This window comes from Coenobita brevimanus, chromosome 111 (genome assembly GCF_032717465.1).
Source record: "Coenobita brevimanus isolate Jiangsu-jjx chromosome 111, ASM3271746v2, whole genome shotgun sequence".
NCBI lineage: Eukaryota > Metazoa > Arthropoda > Malacostraca > Decapoda > Coenobitidae > Coenobita > Coenobita brevimanus.
Genome location: NC_137064.1, coordinates 26,789,237 through 26,811,237, shown reverse-complemented (window position 1 = coordinate 26,811,237; position 22,001 = coordinate 26,789,237). Strand labels below are relative to the sequence as shown.

Genomic DNA, 22,001 nt, shown 5'->3' with positions numbered 1-22,001 from the left:
GACTACTTATTTGTAAAGGAAGCTCGCAAGGGGCTTCACCATACCGAAGCTCCTTACAATGCTTCACTATAGTTTATGACAGTATACATTTTCACAAGCATGGGGTTTCACTCCAGCGGAAGCCCACATAATTCATTACTTACGCGAAGCCCTCATGGTTCTGCACCTGTCCACTTTTTCTGTATCTGACTTTCTTTTTACGACATACTATTTTCTTTGACTCCGAGAAACCCATCTATCAAATCTTCAATCCACTGACTTTTATTTATTTATCCATTTATTTACTTTTGTCAGCCTTCCAGACTTAGGGGGATTTCTTGTACAAGTAATGTATGTGTTTATGAAGTCTACTATCTATCTATCTATCTATTGCCAGACGCCTCAATCCCGTTTGGGGTGGCCACAAACAAATCGCCTCCAAGTCGCCCTGTCCCCCGCCATTTCACTACCCTGCTCCCAACTCATACCCCCCTCTCTCATATACCTCTCCACCCCATCCCTCCATCTCATCCTCGGTCTCCCCCTCCCTCTTCCACCCTCCACCCACTCACATACACTCTCTTCGTCAGTCTTTCACCCTCCATCCTCTCCACATGGCCAAACCACCTCAGTGTGTTCCTCAAACGCTTCCTATCACATCCACATCAACACCACAACGCTCCTTTATATCCTCATTCGTCAGCCTGTCTCTCCACGTGAAGTCTACTGCATATCTAATTATCTCGCTAAACTCAATAAAAATCCTCTTGAGAGACCACGAATAAGTTAAAAGGGGTGTCGTGAACTGAAGTAATTAACGGTTGTCTTGATTCACGCTTCGGCTAAGAATAAAGAGCTTTGTTTCATAATAAAGACGACTTTATTCATCTCAGAAAAACAGGCGTAGCCATGGAGGGATCTTGGGGAGGTCCGCCCCCCGCCCTCAAGTCAAACCATTGCTCCCTCCCCACTGTCCCGCCATTTAAAGTTTCGGATTATTTAATGTATGCAAACTACGTACCAATTCCTTCCCCCACCCCCAGTCAAAAGAGTCAATGAAGAGAGAAACCTGTACTGAACACAGGAAAAATCATCTGATAAATTACCAATATGCTGGGAATCGAACCAGGAACTCTCAGGTCAGAGCCAGGCAGCATACCACTACACCACGACCAGGTAAAAGTTGGCTCACGTTGTCACAATCTTGTAACCAACGTCCCTCCGCCCCCACTGTGGGCATCAAGAGGATGAGTTAACCCCCTGGCATTCGGGCAAGTAGATGCTTTTAATCTATCCCAAGCAATTACCGCAAGTCAGAATGAAGAGAGAAACCTGTACTGCCTCCGTTACAAGATTGTGACAACGTGAGTTAACTTTTACCTGGTCGTGGTGTAGTGGTATGCTGCCTGGCTCTCACCTGAGAGTCCCTGGTTCGATTCCCAGCGTATTGGTAATTTATCAGAAAAGAGTTAATGTTGGATATGGACAATTTCAGTCAGCTTAACTCCTTAATTCCAGTGACTCAAAAACGTACCCAAACGTTATATCTAATGGCCAGTTTTTCTTTACCTGAGGGAAGTGGGTAACTCTGATTACTAAGTCGAAGTTGGTGAAAATAGATGACCCGTAGTTATGAGGTAAGAATGAGTCCCCTTGGTTACTAGTCAAATAAATTCTCCAATCCCACCATACGAGGCTATCAGTTATGTTGAGAATGAATTAATTATCTTCAGCCGATTAAAACCAGCTGACTATAATAAATAATAATTCAGATGTGATAATAGCAAATTAATATTTATCCAGGGATCACTGGTGACTAATTATCCAACCCAAAATGATTAGTGAATAAATTACCCGCCGAAATAATTACTGAATGATTACCCGCCTCAAAACAGGTAGTGAATAATTAGCCAAAATATCGAAATAATCAAATCATAGTGATTAGTTACCCACGTATCAAATTAAATCGATCATCAGTAATTAATCTTGCCTTTCATATTTATTTGATTGATTGGCTGACTGACTGACTGAGTGACTGATTGACTGGCTAACTGACTGACTGATTGGTTGATTAACTGATTGACTGATTTTCTGTGGTTCCTTCTTCCTTACTGCTCATATATAGCAATAACCCAAAGACCAATGTATAATTAGCCAAGTATAACATTCAAATTTAATTAATTGACTAAGGGTACTGTGTCCATGAATAATTTGGGTAATGAGACGCAGGTAGGTAGGAGGGTCCCGGATAATCAGTGAATAATTATACCTGTGTGAATAATCAAGCAAATTATCGCAGTCTCCCCTTTGACAGGAGGGGTGGTGCGTCGTTAGCAGGGTGGACAGGGGGCTGGCAGGGGCGTGGAAGGGAAGGGTATGTGTGTGTGTGTGTGAGAGAGAGAGAGAGAGAGAGAGAGAGAGAGAGAGAGAGAGAGAGAGAGAGAGAGAGAGAGAGAGAGAGAGAGAGAGAGAGAGGATGATCGCTATGTAACAACAGGATGAGAAAGACACTGGAAACAAGGGAGAGAGAGTTTGGCGGGGAAGAGGAAGAAAGGGGGATAGGAAGGAAGCAGGAAGGGAGGGAGGGAGGGTGAGAGGCAAGTAGAGGGTGTAGCAGGAAGCGGGAGTAACACAGGTACTCACATTACACGCTGTACATACACATTACGGTACATGAGAGGCGAACCAGTTGTCAGTGTAAAGCAAGAAGAAGAAGCAGGAGGAGGAGGAGGAGGAGGAGGAGGAGAGCAACAACTACAATAATAATAATAATAATCACAACAGCCTTAATGATCCACGCGAGGAGGCTACGTATGGTGACGCTGTGTCAGAGAGAGAGAGAGAGAGAGAGAGAGAGAGAGAGAGAGAGAGAGAGAGAGAGAGAGAGAGAGAGAGCATAGTAGGAGGGGAGGGTATGCGACAGGAAGGAAGGGATTCAGAGATAAAGAGAGGAAGGAAGAATTACACTGTTATACGGATTTACACACACACACACACACACACACACACACACACACACACACACACACACACACACACACACACACACACACACACACACACACACAATTTCCTGCTAGTTAGGGAAAAGAAGAGCAAGAGGTAAACTTTCTCCTAGCACACCTCTCCCCCAGGCAACGTAAACTGACAGGAAACGAGATAGAGAAGATAGATAAAGTAACAGAGATCCATCCATCCATCCATCATCCAATCCTACATTGCCCCATGAGGAGCGTAGGAGTCCGGGGCTAAGCAGTTGGTCCCGACGTTTAAGATGCAAATAGATAGACTGATGGACGGACAGACATACACAGAGACAGACCGACAGATAGATAAAGATAAATAGATGGATGGCTAAATAGATAGATACTGAACGTCTAATGAAAGATACAGACAGACAGACAGACAGATAGATGGATAGATAAAGGCAGACATATATATATATATATATATATATATATATATATATATATATATAAGAACATAAGAACATAAGAAGAGAGGATAACTGCAGTAGGCCGGTTGGCCCATGCTAGGCAGCTCCTAGAAGAGTAACTGAACTGAAATTAGGTGAGTAGACTGTAGCACCAGTCGAGCAGGGCAGTACTCCCGAGGTGGATGGAAAGCTGATGACAGGGAGTGCTGGAGCTCCCGTTTCATCAGCCCTCAGGACTAGTTCCTGACCATCCCCCTTTGCTGAACTTTTTCAGTGTCTCAGTTACACAGAGAGTAGGCCAGCATGCTCTCCAGTACAAATTTCTCTATCTATCTTCACCAAACTACATGTACAGTACACACTACACTTCCTATTCAAAATTTACCAAAATGGCGTCAATTCACCCAGCCTCGGAGTCCCCAGGGGGGGGAGGACCATAAATGCCCCCGCCATCTGCCCCTCTCCCGGTGACGACTCGAGGTGCCTGGAACCACTGTCTGACTCTCTTCTTCTTCATTTCTGCAACATTCGCGGCCTTTCATCTAACTTTCGCTCTGTTGAGCACCACCTCTCCTCCTCTAAACCTCACCTTCTTTTTCTAACGGAGACTCAGCTGTCTGAGGCAACTGACAGCAAACCCTTTTCTGCATCCTCCTACTTTCTCTATACTCATTTCAAAGCCAAAGGTGGCTGTTGTGTATACATACGCAACGACTTATCTTGCTCTCGTGTTCCTGAACTTGATTCTTCTGAATTCTCCACTCTCTGGCTTCGGCTTTCCTGTCATTCTCTGACTAAATATATCTGTGCTGTTTACTTATCCCCTAATTCTACTGACTATCTAAAATTCTTCGACTATCTTACTTCTACGATGGAACACATTCTGTCCATTTCTCCTTTCTCTGAAATCTCCATTCTTGGAGATTTCAATGTTCACCACCACCTTTGGCTCTCCTCTCCTTTCACGGATCCACCTGGTGAACAAGCCTACATCTTTTCTATCCTTAATGACCTAGAGCAGCTTGTACAGCACCCTACCCGTATCCCTGACCGCCTTGGAGAGAGCTCCAACATACTTGACCTCTTCCTCACAACTAATCCTTCTGCTTACTCTGTTAATCTTTTCTCTCCGTTGGGCTCCTCCGATCACAACCTTATTACCTTAACCTGTCCTATCGCTCCAGTACGGCCTGCGGACCCTCCAGGAAACGTCGTCTCTGGCATTTTGGAGCCGCGGACTGGGAGGCCCTCAGGCAGTACTTCTTTGATTTTCCCTGGAATGATTATTGCTTCCATGGCCGTGAGCCATCTGAGTGTGCCTTGCGCATTACGGAGGTTATTCTCTCGGGCATGGAAGCATACATTCCTTTCTCATATCCTTTGACTAACGCAAGAAAGCCTTGGTTTAATCACGCTTGTTCTAATGCTGTCCGCAACAAGGAGAAGGCCTACAAAAGGTACCGGAGCCAACCCACCCCTGAATCACATAATCTTTACGTTTCTGCCCGGAATCGTGCTAAGTCTGTTCTTCGCTCTACTAAAAATAATTTCATCCATACTAAATGCTCTCAACTCTCCAACTCAATTCTTCTCGCTCCTTCTGGCACCTTGCCAAAAATCTTTCTAACAACTTTACCTCATCATCCTTCCCTCCTCTTTTCTACTGTGATGGTTCTGTAGCTATTTCTTCTACTGATAAAGCAGATCTCTTCACACAGACTTTCTCCTCCAATTCCACCTTAGACGATTCCGGTGCTGTTCCTCCATCACTTCCCCCCTCTGACTTCCTCATGGCTGACATTAAAATTTCTTCAGTTGATGTATTTTCTGCCATTACTGGCCTCAGTACTAACAAGGCATATGGGCCTGATGGGGTCCCTCCTGTTGTTCTCAAAAACTGTGCTTCTGTGCTTACACCCTGCCTAGGCAAACTATTTCGCCTTTGTCTGTCAATTTGTACCTTTCCTTCTTGCTGGAAGTTTGCTCTCATTCAGCCAGTCCCAAAGAAGGGTGACCACTCCCAACCCTCCAACTATCGTCCAATTGCTTTAGCGTCCTGTATTTCAAAAGTTTTCGAGTCAATTCTTAATAAAAAAATTTTAAGGCATCTTTCCTATCACAACCTTCTTTCCGATCGTCAGTATGGGTTCCGTCAGGGACGCTCCACTGGCGATCTTCTCACCTACCTTTAAGACTCCTGGTCGTCCTCCTTTCGGGACTTTGGCGAAAGCTTTGCCATTGCACTTGACATCTCAAAGGCTTTCGATCGAGTCTGGCACAAATCTTTAATTTCCAAACTGCCCTCCTACGGTTTCTATCCTTCTATCTGTACCTTCATCGCTAGCTTCCTTTCTGGTCGTTCTATAGCTGCTGTCGTAGACGGCCATCGTTCTTCTCCTAGATCTATCAACAGTGGTGTTCCTCAGGGCTCTGTCCTATCACCAACTCTCTTCCTTTTATTCATCAATGATCTTCTAAGCTGTACATCTAACCCTATCCACTCATACGCTGATGACTCCACCCTTCACCTTTCCATTCGGTTCCCGCAACGCCCATCTCAACAGTTACTTCAAGAAACAAGGGATGAGGCTATGGCACACCTAATGTCTGACTTGGCTCATATCTCTGACTGGGGTAAAAATAATATGGTTGTCTTTAATGCTTCTAAGACTCAATTCTTACACCTATCAACCCGACAAAATCTTCCACAGGTATACCCACTAATGTTTAATAGTATTCAGATTAGTCCTGCATCATCCTTGAACATGCATGGGGTTTCATTTACTCGGGACTTATCTTGGAAAGATCATATTGCATCTCTTGTAAAATCTGCTTCCAAGAGATTGGGTGTGCTAAGCCGAATCCGCTCTTTCTTTACCCTTGCACAATTGTTGACTCTATACAGGGGTTTTATCCGCCCCTGTGTGGAGTACAACTCTCATGTGTGGGGAGGCTCCCCACATACAGCCCTTCTCAATAGGGTGGAGTCAAAGGCTTTTCGTCTCATTAACTCTCCTCCTCTTACTGACTCCCTTCAACCTCTGTCTCTTCGCCGTACTGTTGCATCTTTATCTCTTTTCTATCGCTACTTTAATGGTCACTGCTCCTCTGAACTGTCTGCTTGCATTCCTCCACCTCTACGACGGGCGCGTAGCACCCGTCTGGCAGCAAACTCTCATCCCTTTTCTGTCCAACTCTCTAATGCAAGAGTTAACCGTTACTCCCAGTCTTTCATTCATGCAACAGGTCAGCTCTGGAACTGTCTCCCTCTGTCTGTATTTCCTCCTGCCTATGATCTCCAGTCTTTCAAACGCAGTGTGTCCAGGCATCTCAAAATGATCGGATCTTGAATTTGGCTCTCTATTGTATTTTGTTTTTCTCTTGGAGGGAACTGTTACTGCGGGCTCATGGCCTTTGGTTCCTTCTTCCTCGCATATAAAAAAAAAAACTAGAATGAGATAAGGATAGCAAAGAAGAAGGCTCTCCCCCGCCCTCCAAACCCTCCAGCCGAAGCCGGCAGGAAAAAGTCAGAAAGAACACCACGCCGTATAGAAAAACTGGCGTGGACATTTTACAGGAAAGTGTGAAAGGAGAATAGAGACTATCATAGTGTAACCTGAAAAGAAATTTTTTTTGAATTAGTATTGGTTATACGATTTTCTTTATTCTATATCCACCCCTTATTTGTCATATGCTTATCTAGCCTATGCTTGAAACTCTCAATGGAAGAGGCAGCAACTACTTTACTAGGCAGCTTATTCCATTCGTCTACTACTCTATTACCAAAGCAATTTCTACCGATTTCCTTTCTGAAACGTAATTTTTCTAGTTTGAAACCATTATTTCTAGTTCTATCATGTATGCTCACTTTAAGTACCTTGCTAATATCTCCCTTATTTATACCATTCATCCACTTAAACACCTCAATTAAGTCTCCCCTTACTCTACGCCTCTCTAGCGAATGCAGACTTAGTCTTTTCAGTCTGTCTTCATATGACAGGTTCCGGACGTCATGTATCATTTTAGTCATTCTTCTCTGTACATTTTCTAACGAATTAATATCCATTCTATAGTAAGGACACCAAAATTGTACTGCGTAGTCTAAATGTGGCCTTACTAATGCTAGATAAAGTTTTAGTATTACTTTAGATGATCTATTGCTCACGCTTCTAGAAATAAATCCTAGGACCCTATTTGCTTTATTTCTCGCATTAATGCACTGTTGCCTTGGTTTAAGGTCGTTACTAATCATAACTCCTAGATCTCTCTCGCATTCCGATTTGCTAATTTCTTTGTTATCTAAGCTGTATTTAGTGTCTCCAATGGTCTTGCCTACGTTAAGTACTTTACATTTTTCAACGTTAAATTCCATTTGCCAAGTTTCAGACCATTTGGACAATGTATCGAGGTCTTTTTGTAAGTTATGGCAATCGTCAGTCGAGTTAATGATACGCCCTATTTTTGTATCGTCGGCAAATTTGCTGATGCTGCTATTGACTCCTAAGTCTAGATCATTTATATATATGATAAATAATAAGGGACCGAGTACTGAACCCTGTGGTACACCGCTAGTTACTAATCCCAAGTCCGACTTAGTTCCATTTATTAATACTCTCTGCTTTCGTCCTTTCAGCCAGGATTCTATCCATTTTAAGATATCGCCGTCTATACCGTGTGCTCGAACCTTTCTAACTAGCCTTTCGTGTGGGACCCTATCAAAAGCTTTACTAAAGTCCAGATAAATAACATCGTAAGCTTTATCGCTATCTACTGCCTCATAGACCTCCGAGTAGAATGACAACAAATTTGTGAGGCAGGATCGTCCTTGCCTGAATCCGTGCTGACTTTCGTTTATAAGATTAAATTTTTCTAAGTGTTCTCTAATCTTATTTGCCAAAATTGACTCTAACATTTTTCCTACTATTGACGTTAGACTTATCGGACGATAATTCGAGGCAGCTGATTTATCACCCTTTTTAAAGATGGGCACTACGTTTGCGGTTTTCCACGTCTCTGGAACTTCTCCTGAACTTAAAGAGTCATTAAATAACGTTAAAAGTGGCTGACATAATTCTTCTTTGGTTTCCTTTATAATTTTTGCATATATATCGTCCGGACCTGGCGATTTTTGAGGTTTTAACTTATTAATTTCTTTCCATACGTCCTCCTTACTAATGGTTATTTTACTAAGAATATTTTCCGTATTCTCATGGTAAATATTTGCTGCTTGAGGGACCAGGCTTAGATTTTCCTTGGTGAATACTGATATGAAATAATTATTTAGGATGGAGCACATTTCTTTATCTTCACTGGTAATGTCACCTGATTCTGTTCTGAGTGGTCCTATCCTATCTTTATTTTTCGTTCGGTACATTTGATAAAAACCCTTGGGGTTTTCTTTTGATTCACTGGCAACCTTAATTTCATAACTTCTCTTTGCTTTTCTTATCTCCTCTTTACTTCTCTATTTAAAATTGTGTACCGGTTACGTAAGTGTTCCTCTCCGCGTTTTATTTTTCTATATATTCCTTTCCTTTGGCCTATGAGAGATTTTAATCTGTTGTTTAACCATCTAGGTTCTGAATTATTAGTTCTAAACGGTTTTGAAGGAATATATCTATCTATCTATCTATCTATCTATATATATATATATATATATATATATATATATATATATATATATATATATATATATATATCGTCACCCTCATAAAGAAATTGCCTAAGTAATTTTTTTCTACTTTTCGGGAAATCGAAGAAAAAGTGTCACATTTTCTTAACTTTCAATGACGTAGGCAGAAACTTGAGGCACATTTTAGACCACTCACGACCTAGACCTGGCAAATGCAGCTATACCAATAGGTGCGCCACGTGATGAAGAATTGATTGAGGCAAAAATCGAGAAATAGCCGAAAAATGACTTAGGCAGCTTCTTTATGAGGGTGACTATATATATATATATATATATATATATATATATATATATATATATATATATATATATATATATATATATATATATATATATAGAGAGAGAGAGAGAGAGAGAGAGAGAGAGAGAGAGAGAGAGAGAGAATTTTAAAAAGAAGTTAGAATGAAGATAAAAATATTAAACATAAAGAAAATCAACCGTGAAATTTTAAAGAAAGGCTTAAAATTAGGTGTAAATCCGACAGAAAGAAGGGAAATTTTATGGGAAAGTAAGAAAACAGGACTAAATATTTTGCCAAGCGTCGTTCACCTGTTTGTAAACGTAGGGTGTGGGGAAGAAGGGGAGAGAAGGGAGAGAAAGAAGGGGAGAGAGGGGAGACAAAGAAGGGAGACAGAGGGGGAGAAAGAAGGGGAAGAGAAAAAAGGGGGAGAGACGGGAGAGGAAGAACAGGGGGAAGAGGGGAAGAAAGAAGAGGGGGAGAGGGGGGGAAAGGAAAGGGTGAGAAACAAAAGAGGGAGGAGAGAGAGAGAAAGAAGAGGGAGAGAGGGGGAGGAAAAGATAAAGGAAAGAAGTGGGGAGAGGGATAGAAGGAGAGAGATAGAGGAAGAGTACGAGTGAAAATTGAGGAAGGAAGAGAGGATATATGCATGATGGCTAGAAGGAAGAAAGTAAGAGAAAAAGGGGAGGGCAAAGTGAGAAAATAATGAAAAAAAAAAGAGAGTGATGAAGGAAGAGGAAGAAGGAAACAAGGAAGGAAACAGAAGTAGTTAGAAACAATGGAAAGCAGGGAAATAATTACAAAAGGAAGGAAGGAAGGAAGGAAGGCAGAAAAGTAGGAAGGAAGGATGGAAGGATGAAACGAAAGAAGGAAGGAGGGAAGGAAGGAAGATATGAAAAAAGGAAAAAGTAAGTAAGTATGTAAGGAAGGAAGGAAGGAAGGAAGGAAGAGGGAAGGAGATGGCATAGCAGGAATTCAGGAGGGAGGGAGACAAAAAAGGAGAAAGGACGGAGGGAAGGGAAGGAGGAAGGAAGGAAGGAAGGAAGGAAGAAAGGAAGGAAGGAGGGAAGGAAGGAAACAGGGAAGGAAAGAAAGAAGGAAAAGAGGAAAGAAGGAAGGAAGGAAAGAAAGAAGGAAGGAAGGAAGGATAGAAGGAAAGAAGGAAAGAAAGAAGGAAGGAAGGAAGGGAAGAAAGAAGGAAGGAAACAGGGAAGGAAGGAAGGAAGGAAGGAAGGAAGGAAGGAAGGAAGGAAGTAATGAATACTGAAAAGAAGTTCAAAAAATAATCAAGGAACGAACAATAATACGTAAACGGAGTGAATACAATTGATGGTGAGGTGGACGGAGGGAAGGAGAGGGCGTGGCAGGGAGGGAGGAAGGGAGGAGGAGGAAGGAAGGGAAGGGAAGGGGAGAGACGGAGAGCAATTACCGGGACAGAGAGCGTATCAAAACAGAGTGACAGGGGCGAAGGACCCGGCAGGGGGAGGGGAAAGAGGGCAGGGGAGGGAGAGAGAGAGGCCAGGGGAGGAGAGAGCAGGAGAGGGAGAGAGAGAGCAGGAGAGGGTAGGAGGGGATGGTGAAGGTGAGGCGCTGGAGGGGATGGGAGAGAGAAAATAGAGAGAGAAAAAAAAGGAGAGAGGAAACAGAAGAAGCGTTGGGGTAGGAGGGAGAAAATGACGGGAAAGAGGGAGTCAGTAGAAGAAAACAGGGAGAGAAGAAAGAGGAAGGGGAAGGCAGGGAGGAATAAAAAAGTTTGGGAAGGAAGAAAGGAAGAAAGGTGAAGAAAGTCAGGAAGATAAGGATAAAACAGAGGAGAGGGATGGTAGAGAAGAGGGAGGGGAAGGGAAAAGTAGGTTCGGGAGAGAGAAAACAGGATGAGAGGAGGAAAGACTTGGCATAGGGTTGGTAAGATGAGGGAGGGAGAAGGGAAAGAATAGGGGAAAGGGGAGTGAAGATGGATAAAAGGAATTAAATGCTACCCGAAATAAATAAATCTATCTATCTATCTATCTATCTATCTATCTATATATATTGTCACTTCCCCACTCGTGGAATGTAGGTAAATCCACAGTTCGGTGCTATATTGCGGAGATATATTTACACAAGAACCTCAGAGGTCTTGCCCCCACCGCGCAACTACTGTATCTGCCCGGCAGAGGCCGGTGCGCTCCTGTGCCTCTCTAATAAAGCACTATGTAAGCAGAATTTTGAACTAGGCTAGACCTTAGGTAAGAGAAGTAGGTCACGTACACACTACCTAGAACACACTTAAATGCTACTGGTTTACAAGTGGTTGTATAGAAGTGGTTACAATATAATTATGCATAAATACTTATAAAGTATATATATATATATATATATATATATATATATATATATATATATATATATGTATGTATTTTGACTGAAAGAGAGAGAGAGAGAGAGAGAGAGAGAGAGAGAGAGAGAGAGAGAGAGAGAGAGAGAGAGAGAGAGAGAGAGAGAGAGAGAGAGAGAGAGAGAGAGAGAGAGAATGCGGGGGAGGGAGAAGGAATGGAAGGAAAGGAGGAAATAAATGAAAGAGGACTAAAAAGATGAAAATAGAGGAAGAGCTGAGGAGAGGGAGGTAAAAGGGGAGGGCAGGAGGAAAGGAAAGGAAAGGGAGGAGGAGGAAGGGAGACAAGGGAAAAAAAAACTAAGAAGTGGGGAAGGAAGGAAGGAAGGAAGGAAAGGGTGTGGTCGATGGTGTGGGAAGGATGATGAACGTGCGACAGGGGGTGTGGCAGGGATATGTAGGTGTGGGAAGAGTGTGACAGGGTGTGTGGAAAGGGTGTGGCAAAGGATAGGGTAGGGGTAGATGTGGCAGGGGTGTGACAGTAAGTGTAGGTGGGTCTGTGGGAAAGATGTGGTAGAGATTGCCAGGGTGTCAGAGGGTGAGGTTAAGGAGAGGAAATTGTATGGGAGAGATGTGATGAGGGTTTAGAATGTTAGGGTGTAATAAAATAAGTCGCTAAATGAGAAGTGTTAGGAAGCCTCCTCTGCCACCTAGAATACGGCCCAGTGAGTGAGGTAGAGGCAGCGTTAAAGGTGTAATAGAGGTGAGTGTAGTAGGTGTAGTCCAGGTGTAGCAGGGGAATGAAAGTGGGTGTAGAGGAGCTATGGTAGGGGTGTAGTAGAAGTGTGGTAGTGATGTGGTAGGAAGCATAAAGTATTCAGTGAGGCCTGGTTGTGGATGGCAGAAACTTGGTGTGGGGGGACTCCATTATAACACGTCAGCTGAGGTGGTGATTGCGAGTGAATGAGGTTGCTTTCTCCCACTTTCCGGCGCCAATCCGGTTCAGTGAATGAGTGTGACTGTATAAAAATAGTGACAGACAGACATACAAAAAAAAAAAAAAAAAAAAAACAGAGACAGACCGAAAGACAGAAAGACACATAGGCTGACAAAGAGACTAACAGACAGACACGAACACAAAACGTACACACACAGACACACAAACTCGTGCACATACACGCACACTATATGAAACACACACACACACACACACACACACACACACACACACACACACACACACACACACACACACACACACACACACACACACACACACACACAACGGGGCTAAACAAGTAAAGTGTCACCGAAAATAACAGAGCACAAAAGGGCAAAAGACCACAGTGATTCCAACAATAGCACACGAGAGTAAGAAAAGTTATCTGTTTGGAAACACGACACATTTGTGCGAAAGTGACCAAACTGTACTAACACGGACGGTGAGAATGAGTGAAAATGACGGATGTAAAAAATGAGAATGAGAATCAGTGAAAGTGATGGATGATGACAACACCTTACCAATGATGACAGTGAGTATTAAATTAAGCTGACGGTGAATAGCTGTGAAAATGTCTGTGAGAGTGAAATTGGCAACATCTGTTAAAATGACACTGAAGTATTAGTCAAAGAATAACAACAACTTAATTTTAGCATAATTCATTGAAAAAAGGGTATTACATAAATTACAAAAACTACCACTCCCAGGACAAAACGCTTTGAAAGTGAAGGACGACAACAACCACAGCTGAAGATTACAATGAAAGTGAAAACAGAAGAAAACGGTGATAAAACAGGCGAATTAAAACTGATGTAGTGAGTGAAAGAAAAACCGAAAAAAAAAGAGTACAGGGGGAACTAACAGGCAGAATATGAAAAAGACTGAGGATGACAATACCATATGACAGGGAGATTTAAAGTGAAGATGAGGGAAGATGATGACAATAACTAAAGACGGTGGTGTAGTTTAACCCCTTCACCTCAAGGACGTACTTACATAATTCTCACCATTATCGGGTAATTTCTTTCACATTAGGCGTGATATTTCGACGAGAGAGGATATATATAACCTCAATAGATATACCCTTAAACCAAAACCCATCCCATAAGCTGAGCAAAATCATCTGGTGTTGGCAAGAACTAAGTAAAAAGTACGTGATTGGACTGAAAGGGATAAAATGGCGAAGAATGATGAATAAAAACTGTAGTTATTCTTTCACCTTAAATTGGTAGTGATTTTTCGTCCTTTTGCAACTTACATCACGCAGTTCAGTGGCAGAATAAAATAACGTTACCTCTCTACATCCTTTCCATTGCACTTCTTCATGACTAGCGCTACGTTTTTATGTTAATCTCTTACTAGAGATCAGCTTTCAAGTGGAGACGTGGCAGTTTTAGGCCAAGTTCAAGTGATAAGAAAATCGAACTAAAACTGACAGGGAAGAATGCCTGTGAAAGGGAGGGACCATGACAACCTTAACTACAGTCGACAGGTTCAACTAGCTGGGATGGGTAATAAAATCAGATAATAAGTACGGCTGGCAGTAGAACTGGTCGTATTTTATGTGGCATTGAAGACGACGAACACGGTAGCTGCTTATGACAACAGTGCCAGTACAGCAGATGACAGAGATGAAAAAGCGACAACAATGTTGAAGATTACAGTGAGGCAAAGAATGTGATATACATCTCCAGTTATTACAAAAAACAAAGTGAAACTGACTATGAACAGCAGAAAAAAAGTAACTGAATCAACATAAATGTGAAAGACAAGCGAAAGGAGATAATGATTCTATAACGAGTCGCATATATATATATATATATATATATATATATATATATATATATATATATATATATATATATATATATATATATAAGCTGCAGACGACAAATTCGAAAATACTCGTACAGCAGAAAATGGTCCCCCCAAAAGACATAATATAGGCACTGAAAATAGCAAAAAGGACATAGTGTTACTGAATAAACTGAAAATGGCGACGAGAACATCTGCAGACAACAAAATGCACCAATACAGCAGATGAGGAGTACGATAAAAGCGACAGTGAAGCAGATGACGAAGATGGCACTAGCGGCAATAAAGCAGACGAAGATGACAATGGGGCGAGGGACGTGAGGCAGAGTGAGGCCCTGATTGAGGCAGCAATGGGAAAATGACGCCACCACTCCACCCTCATTGAACATGCTCCGTCCACATCTTACCCCAGTGACGTCACTGGTAGACGAATATGAACTAGGTGACATGGGAGGTTTCGTGGCAAGTCTTCTTTGGCGAGCTATTCTTGCACAGTGCACTTTCACATTCTCTTGTATGGTATTAATATTGCTTTCATAGTGACAAACTTTGCATTACCAACATACAATAGGATACTTAGAGGTAATAAAACGAATAAACTGCTAATGAAGAGGTGTTGCGAAATCTCCTAACCCCCTTAGAAAACGACACAGAGGCCTAATGGAGTAAGGTACGAGGGATTACAACGTGCTCTCGTCTAGATTCTACAATGTGACAATTCAACAATTTCCGATAATAGTTTAATAATACCACTGTGAGTCTATCATGCCTTCCATCTCTAACCACCCAATAAGCCTCTATAGAGCTCAGTATAATCGGTTGATGGTAGCAAGGATAAAATACGGAAGTTATGGTACTGAGCAAGCTAATTATTAACACACAAGTGACGGTATTCAGAAGGGTAATCAATAATACACAAGTTACGGTATTGAGGAAGCTAATCAATAATACACAAGTTACGGTATTGAGGAAGCTAATTACTAATACACAAGTTACGGCATTTTTACTGACTATATGAAGTACTGCTAGCTCTATAATAATCAGTTAGGTAATTGCTAATGCCAACTCTATAGTTTTGTGATATACAGCAACTTTTTCTTTTAAGATTTTAACTAAATTTATAGTTCATTAACCTTTTCTTTTTGATTACGTATTTTTCATTCTGTTATTTCATTTACCTTGGGAGTGGCTCTTCAAACTGGAGGATTTACTTAATAGCCTTCATTAACCCCTTCACTACCTGAGGCGCGGCGTGAGCTGAACACATTGTCTGCTGGTTGCAAGAATGAAACTAAAAGAACTCTAATTTTTTCCCCCATTTCCCTCCAGTCTTCTTTCCATCCTTGCACGTCATATCCTCTCGCTTTTTTGTCGTGTATAATCTAACAGTTTTCCTCAGAAAGTATTTGAAACTATAATTTTGTATCTGCTGACATCTGCTAACTAGGGGTTAAGGAGAGCATTTTTAAAACCCTTATATAACAAGCTGAAGAAATTGTTAAATCCTGATGTTCAAATGCTCGGTAAAATTTCATGTTCACTTCCCATATTTTCTGAACAACTTTCCCCGAGTTCGATTTACGAATTAACAGCGGCAAAGAGTTTTATACCGAAATAATTTAATCTTGTCTTCCTACATGTGTTATTTATATTAAAGAACATTCACTATCACAGAAAGAAGTATTCAGAGTCTGAGTAAAAATTGCGGTCACACTTTCTTGTCTCATAAATCTCTCAGCATAGAAATTAGTTGGGATGGGCAATTTATCACAACGAGCAGTATTCCTCTAGATTTATGAGGCTAACTTTACCATTTTTACTTTAATTTGGCCTAAAACTGCCATCTCTATAAATTGAATGCTGAGTTGTAGCAATGAATAAACGCTAAAATTTGGTACCAGTCGTGAAGAAGTGCTATGAACAGAATATGGAGCCGTTGTATTGTCATTTTCTGAGAGAGAGAGAGAGAGAGAGAGAGAGAGAGAGAGAGAGAGAGAGAGAGAGAGAGAGAGAGAGAGAGAGAGAGAGAGAGAGAGAGAGAGAGAGAGAGAGAGAGAGAGAGGTGAGGGTACAAACTGACAAAATTCTGGGTCAAGTTAGAGCAAACCAAGTACAGCAACATCTCTCCTATCAGTTCATTCCTGCATGTGACAGATTAAGAGTCTTCTATGTCACTACTGTCATTCTTTAAAAATATAAGTATGTGGAAAGAGAATGTTAGGTGTACTACGAAAAAAAATAAGTGTTAAAGGTGCTGATGAGTTTTATAAGTTTTTAAGAAGTATGGCCGGTTAAATAACACTTAAACACACACACACACACACACACACACACACACACACACACACACACACACACACACACACACACACACACACACACACACACACAGAGAGAGAGAGAGAGAGAGAGAGAGAGAGAGAGAGAGAGAGAGAGAGAGACAGACAGACAGACAGACAGACAGACAGACACACACACACACACACACACACACACACAGGCAGAAAGACAGAGAGAAACCAAACTGCATTACCACATTTCAGCCTACCTACTATATGCCAAAAATGTAAAGGCGGTTAACTTAAATAACAGACAACTATTCAATGTGGACCAAAGAAACCTCACGTAAAAAGCTTTTTGGATGACTATTTCTTGTCTTTTCTTTCTTTCTTTCTTTCTTTCTTTTTTTTTTTTTTTAATCTCCACACGGTACGCGAGGGTTACAACATTACTCGAGTCATCCTGCTGCTTGTCCTCATGGCTAACAGATAACAACTTAGCGGCTAAATTGACCCTAATCCAACCAATTTTTTATCGCAACCACACTAATCCAATCTCGCTGAATGTATCTTGAATTAATCCGGGCTATTCTGTATACTCTGTTCATTCTGACTAGGCGTAAAATTGCCATCCCTCCATCTAGCATACTGAGCTATAGCATGAGACTAATACTAGAATAAGCTGCTAGTCACGAAGAAGCGTTAAGGAAAGGATGCAGGGCTGTAGTAATAACTTTTCTGTAACTGATCTGCGAGAAACAGGTCGCAGAGGGACGAAACTCTCCGCCAAGTTAGAGTGAAGGAACTATAGGAAACTTCGTCTACAATTTTCCCATTTAAACAAGCTTAATCCATCTATCTAAGCTTTGTATTTCTTCCCCTTTGATCCATTAAATCACCTGACAACGATTTAATATTTTTGGATTTTTACTATACTGCTGTCAGACGATTTTATTCAGCTTAGAAGAGTCCCCTCGTGGAGAAGGGGTTAATGAAGGCTATATCTGACCTCTCCAGTTCCAAAGGTCTCCACTGAACTTCCCCCAGACTAAACCGCAACCTAGAATAACTTTGCCAAACTGAGAGAGAGAGAGAGAGAGAGAGAGAGAGAGAGAGAGAGAGAGAGAGAGAGAGAGAGAGAGAGAGAGAGAGAGAGAGAGAGAGAGGAAAAGTTGGTGGGAATGAATGGTTACCTACACCCTGTTTACTCTAACTTGGCCTAAAATTACTTTCTCTCCTTGAATGTTTAGCGGACACAGTCGGTTAACAGTAGTACATGGTGTTAGTCATGAAGAAGTGCTATGGAAAGGATGTACAACCATAGCACTGTCTTACTCACTGGGCAACGTGAAATAAGCTGATAAAAGGAAGAAAATCTGGGCCAAGTTAGAGTGAAAAAGGTATAGTTATGTGTTGCGTGGAGGTGTTACGTCTATCGAAGCCTAGCACAAGCATTTTTATCCTTTAGCCAAAACAAGTAAGTGATTTCGCAACACACCCTGTAAGTATATTTCTCTCTCTCTCTCTCTCTCTCTCTCTGCATCCTTTTTTGTTCTTTCTTTTTTCTTCGCCAATGTTTTTTTTCGTGTATTAAGTGGTGTTCGCCTCTCTCTCTCTCTCTCTCTCTCTCTCTCTCTCGCTCTCTCTCTCTCTTTTTCTCCATTTTTTTTTTTTTTCATGAATTTGGAGGTGTTTGGGTGTGTGGTGCAGTGTTTGGGTATTGCCTCGTGACTGAAGGGTAAGCAGTGGGGGTGTTGGTGAAAGCGAGGACTTGCGAGTATAATGATGTCAGTTTGTTAGCTGTGGTGGTGACAGTCATGATAACAGCAATTAGAAAGCTTAGATGGTAGTGATGATAAAGGGACCTAAGATAATGATGTTAGTTGGTTAGCTGGTGGTGATGATAACTGGCGATAAGATTATAATGATGTTTGTTAGCTGTGGTGGTGACAGTCATGATAACGGTAAATAGAACGCATAGATGATGGTGATGATACAGTAAGTGGACATTAGATTTCAATTACCGCATGTCATCGCACTCCCTGTTTAGTACCCGGCAATTCCCTCCGAAATAAATAATTCTACAAAACAACACGTGGACATGTTTTCAGGTTCTTCGTTCATTGTACCAGATTGCACTGTGTTTCTAGCGTTCAAGAAGTTGTTAGTGAGAGTGTATATATAACTGGAGTGCTACAGGAGGTAATGTGGTGAAACGGATAAGTACAAAGTGATGTCAGCGAAACGTATTACTGGCAGTGATCTAAATGCTTTGTGGAAGAAGTTAGTTAGGCTTAGTTGTAGCAGTAACGGAGAGGCTATGAAGTAAATAAGATACGATGGTAATAATTAGTAATGATATTAAAATGATAACTTACACGTGTTTGAATTTCTAAATTGATCGAATGGTAATTAACGATTGCTGTTATTTCTAAATTAATCGATGTGTCTATTATCCAATCCTTTATCATTCCACCAGGAGCGTAGGGGCCCGAAACTAGGTTACTTATCAATGTTTTTAAATGCTAGAGGGACCGGTCACCTTTCCCGGCGTCAGTTTGGGTAACGATAACCATCAAACGAAGTAAATGGCTCCCTGGGCTACAAGAAACCATTATGGCCCGTCACTCAGTGTAGATTCCCCTGAAGGCGGCGCTACTCGTACATCAAGTAAGTGGATCTAGGCCGCCCAAACTTACAGAAAATTGATAGCTTGATAAAGTATCGCTAAGTAGTTCATTGCGTGGTCGTGAAGATAACTGGGAAAAATATTAACTATCTAAAAGGTGCAGACAAATGATACACACAAGTACTGGGTCATTCCTTGCTGACGGATCACAGTGGAAAGAAAGGGGAGGTGGTACAGTCCATTTACTTAAGCTGGCCCAGATTTTCGTGCTTTATTTTTGCCTATTTCATCTAGTTCAGTAGCAGAAAAAGACAGTGCTACAGCTTAACAACCTTTCCACAGCACTTCTTCGTGATTAGCGCCATATTCTAGTGTTTATCCATTGTTACAGCTCAACATTCAATAGGAAGCGATGGTAATTTTACGCCCAGTTAAAGTGAACAGAGTATATCAGCAGGTGGGGTAAGGGGGGTGTAGGTGGCGCCAATGTCCCACTCCCCCCCTCCCCTGAAACTCATTAGCTCCCTAACACCTTTTCCAAAGCGATTTATTTTGCTCATTACACCTGACTTCCCTCTTCTGTGTTACATGAATCCTTAAGATATTGCCATACATTGCATAAATAACGTACAAAAAGACATTAACCAGCCGTATCCAAAAATTAATCGCCAAGGTATAGATGTTATGGAGCTTCCTTACCCGACGAAAACAAGAGCCAGTGACACTGTGTCATGTGTTCTCACCGGTACACATAATTATAAGGTTATGCAGGTAATTTGCGTACATACTGTACATACACATACATAAATACATACATACATATATACATACATTCTCTCTCTCTCTCTCTCTCTCTCTCTCTCTCTCTCTCTCTCTCTCTCTCTCTCACACACACACACACACACACACACACACACTAACGTTCTCGCTTGCCAACTGGTGGGCGGGAGTTCGCGCCTCGCTCAGGTTGCGAAATGTTTCACTGACGAAGTGGGTGGTTACTGTCCCCTTTGAGCAAGGGGACGGGTGTGTGCGTGTGTGAAGGTCACAGTCTTGCCCTTGGATCGGACTATATGAGCTCTCAGCTCCCTTCCGGGAGGGTAAAAGCTGACGATCACGACCATCAAGTGATCCTGACCGACCCAGTGAATTACACACACACACACACACACACACACACACATTCTCTCTCTCTCTCTCTCTCTCTCTCTCTCTCTCACCTGTCTACTAGCTGCGAAGTACACCAAACGGAGACCCTGAAAGGAAACAGAATCATTAGATATTTCATAGGTATACAATTTCATCCTAACAATAATCACAAACTAGGTAGGTAGGCAGGCAGGTAAGTAGGCAGTGAGATAGGCAGGCGGATTGACAGGGAAGGAGGTAGAATTTAAGTAGACACCTTATCACCTTGCTTCCCGACCTGCAGGTCGGTACCAGTAAAGGATGTAAAACTGCTCTGTTTTCTCTTTCTGCTACTAAGTAACGTGAAGTAAGCTGCACAAGGACGAAAATCTGGGCCAAGTTAGAGAAAAGAGTATTGTCACTGAGTCGCTGGTGAAGTAACTAGTAACTGAATAACGTGCGAAGTAACTAGTGCAAAAGTAAATAGCATTATATGGTGCTAACAACTACTGAAGAAATATGAGTAACTCGGTACCTATTGTCAAAGTAACCAGTATCTGAGTAACTAGTAATGAATTAACTAGAAAACAGAAATTATTAAGAAAGCAACTATTGACAAAGTAACCAATATCTGAGTAAACAAAAATTAGTAAGAATATAACTAGCAGGGAATAACTATAAATGAATCAACTAATGTCTGTAAATGAACATAATAACATAACAAAAGAGATAACTTCGGTAGGCCCCTTGATTCATGCTAGGCAGCTCCCATAACAGTGTGACTAGACTACGAGAACAAGACAAGGATGTTGAAGAAGGCGGCCAATAAACGATTTTTTTCCCCTGAGTAAATAAATAAGAATCGGTTATACCCTGTTCACCCTTACTTGGCCCAAATTGCCATCTTTCAGTCTCGAATGCTGAGTTGTTAGCAATAGATGAACGCATGAATATGGTGCCAGTCACGAAGTGCAGCGGAAAGGATGTATTAGTAATGTCTCCCAATGAGATACGTGATATAAGCTACAGAGGGACGAAAATCTAGGCCAGGTTAAGGTGAAAAGAGTATGGTATTCAGTAACAAAGAATTTACTACTGAAGATGCATCTAGGAACCGAATAGCTACTAGCCCAAGGAGGAACTAGTAGCCACAAGGAGGCGAGACCGAGCCAGCAGCTGGACGGAGGCTGCTCTCCTGTCCCCCAAGTCCTATTCTACGTCCACCAACCTAGGTTGCATATTCACTGTTATATTTACTCCAGTCGACATTTAAAAATGAAAATCTGCCTCTTAAGGTATTATTTATTAATGATGTGGCTGTTTTTTTAGTGAGAAATATGTGAAAGTGATAAGGAATTGATTCTTATTTGCGCAGATAAAGCCGAAACCAGGGACAAGTTCCGAACACAGCTCAGCATCTGCGCGTCTCCGATTCCCAGCCTTCACCACAAGACGTCGGGGGTTGAATTTCACTGAGCCCCACCAAACTCG

At 41.7% G+C, this 22,001-nt stretch overlaps 1 protein-coding gene across 1 annotated transcript in view; it reads right to left on the bottom strand.

Moving 5' to 3' along the window:
- LOC145417738 (innexin inx2-like) overlaps nt 1-22,001 on the bottom strand; it is a 229,663-nt gene that overhangs the window by 71,621 nt on the left and 136,041 nt on the right. The window contains exon 2 of the mRNA XM_080286343.1: nt 20,603-20,638. The gene's annotated coding sequence lies outside the window, so the exon portion shown is untranslated. The remainder of the gene's footprint in view (nt 1-20,602; nt 20,639-22,001) is intronic.